Source organism: Epinephelus fuscoguttatus, linkage group LG15 (assembly GCF_011397635.1).
Source record: "Epinephelus fuscoguttatus linkage group LG15, E.fuscoguttatus.final_Chr_v1".
In the NCBI taxonomy this organism is placed as follows: domain Eukaryota; kingdom Metazoa; phylum Chordata; class Actinopteri; order Perciformes; family Serranidae; genus Epinephelus; species Epinephelus fuscoguttatus.
Window position 1 is genome coordinate 227,747 of NC_064766.1, and position 4,192 is coordinate 231,938.

Genomic DNA, 4,192 nt, shown 5'->3' on the forward strand with positions numbered 1-4,192 from the left:
TCCCTTTAAACTGACATGTGTAATAACTGGTCTTATTTTGAGAGTAATATCTAATTTGATGTCAGTATCATATATGCCCAGATATCTCGGAGAAATGTATGGGTCATATTTGAATATATCATATATGACAGTAGCCATCTTTGCAATATTAAGATATGACATATATTACTTATGTATGGAAATGTCTTATTTTGACATATAAGTCCAAATACATATGATAAGCAATATATTGTTTTGTTGCAGGTCATAATGTATTGTCCTTTTTGTGGACACCAGCTGCCTTCTAAACCAGCCTTTTGCTGTTCATGTGCCAAGGACATCAAATTCCTGTGTGATGTTGATGTTGACAAACCTGGCACAAGTGGAGGTAATGTTTCTTTTTCTTTTTTTGAATTAGGCTTAGGCAATGTACTCTCTATACTTTATGAGTATGGGTGAGAACACTGTATGTCTCTCTGTTCTTTCTCATTGACGATTGATTGGACTCTTATTTGAAGCAGAGGCTACAGGAAAAAGTGCACTGGAGTCATTTCAGACTTTCCGGAGTCTAAAAGAGAAGGAGAGACGAGCATCTTTCAAAAAGAAAAAAGCACCATCAGAAGACAACCTGAAGGTTGTTAAGGTGAGATAGACTAATAAATTGCCGACAGTCCATTCTGTCATGTATTTATAGTGTCACTGAACTAGTTAACAGTCGCCTATTTCAGTGTTTCTCTGTAGATTTCAGTAGGCCTTATGCAGCTGAAAGATGGTGTACTGAAGACTGTAAGAGGAACAGTACTTCCCCTTTTGATGCGACCAGAGTTGGATGCTGATGAATTGTAGGGAGCTGCTGAGCAAAAACTGAAGACCTTCCACAGAAATTTACATGGTGGTCCCTACGTACTGCTCTACCCTGACGGTACAATGATAACTAATATACCAGGAAAAGAAGTACCCTTCACTCTAAAAGAGTACAAAGAGGCAGTGGGGAAGGCCTACCAATGTATCACAGTGTTCGTTTGTACAACTGAAGATTTCTTTACCTCTTGTAAGTAATTGTGAAATGAATTACCAACCAAGAAGAGCTTTTTAAATTGATTTGTTTGTCAAGAAAAGTTGTCTGTTGTTCTGAGTAGTCTAAAATCCTCTTATACTTGTTCTTGTATTCACTGCTCAGGAAACCAACTCTGAATCTGCCTCGTCGGATTCAGTTCTGCAGAATTCAATGCAGCTGATACATTAGTGAGTGCTACATTTGTTGTGTCTTACATTGCTTATATTGCAAGTTCTGTCTGGAAGTGAAAATGTTTCTAGATTTTGCATAGAAGCCATATTTTTACGATTAAACGTGTCAAAATAGCATTTTAAATAGCGGTAAATGTTGCAGCGTCCTGGCCTACACATATTTTACAAACTTAAGAAAACAACTTTATTAAGTGCAGATCCCTGCAAAATCACACCATAATAATTTGTATGTTTTTCACTGAAAGTGATAATGTAAGAATGATCTTTCCCCCTGTTGCAAATCACACACACTATCAGTCAGAATAATAGAATTCAATATGTATGTTCAAATTTGTTCAGCTCTAGTTCTGTCAATCAAATTTGAAGTGCCACACTGATATATTGTTTTTTACTTCCAGGTATGGGAACCTGCAGATAGAGAGTCAGGCACTGATTCAGCAGCTCCGGTAATTGTGGCTCCTAAACATTGTCTATTGTTCACATTTAGCCTTGTCTGAAAATACTGTCACACAATTAATGTCTTAAACTACATAAAATAATGTGTCACACCGACCCAGAAATCCACGTTTGTGTACGTTAGAATAGTCTTTTCTTTCTAAATCAGTCCTCTGATAGCCATGACTTAAAATACTTCAACTTACCTGTCCTATCCCTGTTATGGTTTGTGATTCAGGTCTTACTTTCTGACTCACAAGAGGGCCCAGGAACATCAGGAGGTGTGATGGAAACTGTGTGCTATAGGTATTATACTTTCCTACAATTCAAGTATGTTTTATATGAAAACATCAACAACTTAAACTTGTGTGTGTCAGTTTCTCAGCAAATATACTCAGCTGTATGCGCCCATTGTAACAGAGCATGAGGATGACTCAGATAGTGTTGAGTGCAGTCATGACATTCCAGAGGATACAGAGTAAGAGAAAAGTTACCCTTACTTCAACTGTGGTTGTAATTTTTCCTGGTCAAAAATGTCTGCTATCGTGTACCATGTAACATGGTCATGACTTATCTGATGACAGGGTGGACCAGCAATCAATTTCTGAGGTAACTGCAAACCTGGCACTAGAGATTGACCATCAAGCTGTCAGCAGATTTAACATCTGTCGCTCTAACATCTGGGATGGAGCAGTCAGAGGATTCAAAAGAGCAACATTCTCAGAAAAGAAAGACATCCTGGTGAAATTCTCTGACGATGAAGGGAGGTTTGAGGAAGGTCTTGATACAGGTGGCCCCAAGAGAGAATTCCTCTCCCTTCTCATGAAAGAGCTGAACAAATAGCCCATATTTGATGGACCTGTGGAGAGCCGCTACCTGGTCTACAATTCAACAGGTTCTGTTTTGTGTACAATGTTTTAAAAGAAAAAAAAAACATATTTCAACCATGCAGTGTTTTTAAATATGTAAACTGATTCAGTATTTCTTTATTCTGCATTTCCTTGGACAGCTATCAGAGAGGATGAATATTATTTAGCAGGGAAGATGATTGCTGTGTCCATTGTACATGGCGGACCTGGTCCTAATTTTCTGTCAGAGGATCTGGTCAGCTACATCTCAGGGCAGACCAGTTTCAAGGCATCTGTAGGAGACATTACAGATGAGGAGATAGGGAAAGTCCTACAAGAGGTATGAGGACACTTGATAGAAGGGTGTTAAATTCTAGAATAGGTAAAGAGAGAGTGGTCTGCCCTGAGATGTAGCTGACCAGATCCTCTGGTCAAGATATCCTTCTGGCATTACCATTTTTTTTTTATAATTACTTGTCATATTTTAAATGTGTGGGACTCTTATCACTTCTTTTAGATTCAGAATGCACCCTCATTGGAGATCCTTCAGGACTTGATGGTACGGAACAGCGGCATGTTGCAGACTGCTGGGTGCTTCAGGCATGTCAAGTCATGTGAAGAAAAAAAAATGATTGTAGAGGAGTACCTGAAGTGGTACATCATCCACAGGAACAACACTGCAATCGAAAGGTAGGTTTTTGTATTTCATTGTTGTCGCTAAAATAATTATGAAAAAACGTGTTACTGTTGTCCCATTTTCTTGCTTACTTATTTCTACATGATGCACATGTAACTTTGCATGCATCTTTTAATTGTATTTTAGATTCAAGGCTGGACTTGAAAGTCTGCAGTTTCTGACAGCTCTGCAGCAGCATCCGACGGTCCTGACCCCTGCTCTCTTCATGCCAATGTGAAGCTGTCTGCTGCAGGGATGGAAAATCTGTTCCAGTCTGAACTTAGTCAACAGGGAAGCAACAGGAGGGCTCAGGAAGAAAAGGCTATGAGTTACTGGGCAGACTATCTTCTCGATTGTGAAGGTTAGTCAATTTGCTCTTGTCTGATTTTATACACACAAATTATGAAAAGTTCCAGTGTTGATGTAGATAGTATTTACTGTCAATTGATTCCAATGCTCTATTGGCTCTGTGTGGTGACCAAAACAATGAGATCATGGAAACAAGTGACCGACCACAGTATGTGAGGATACAACCCAGATGGCATGCGGATGTGGGTCACTTCAGGTAACGATCCGGCACTGTAGGCATTCTTCTGGCCCGGACAAAACAGATGTGAACCTAAACTGGCCCATGTAGTAAATGCAACATTCGGCCCAAATATCACAAAACAAATATGGCCCATCTTTGGCAGAGTAGACGATGGTCATACTTAAGTGAACCAAGGCTGGTCCACATATGGTTCAGCACATGTGGCCCGCCTTTGTTGAAACATATTTGGACCAGTTTTCGCTGAAATATGGCAAGTTAGCATCGACTAATCTGGATGTGAGCCTAAAATGGCCCACATATAAGGTAGCACACATGGCCCAGCTATGTTAAAACATATTTGTGTCATGAACTTTGGCACAGAAAAGGCAGGGCTCAAATGCACGACTCAGACCGGTTACAAACAGTAAAACAAGGTTTATTCCAGGCAGAGGTAAGTACACAAGGAAGCAGTACAAA

General features: G+C 39.6%; 1 long non-coding RNA gene across 1 annotated transcript; it reads left to right on the plus strand.

The window, feature by feature from the left end:
• The first annotated feature begins 525 nt into the window (after positions 1-525).
• Positions 526-3,516, plus strand: LOC125902845 (uncharacterized). The gene is made up of 7 exons (XR_007451191.1): positions 526-622; positions 721-1,030; positions 1,160-1,224; positions 1,626-1,673; positions 1,901-1,968; positions 3,028-3,200; positions 3,334-3,516. It is a non-coding gene; the product is annotated as an uncharacterized LOC125902845 (long non-coding RNA).
• Positions 3,517-4,192: the final 676 nt, after the last annotated feature.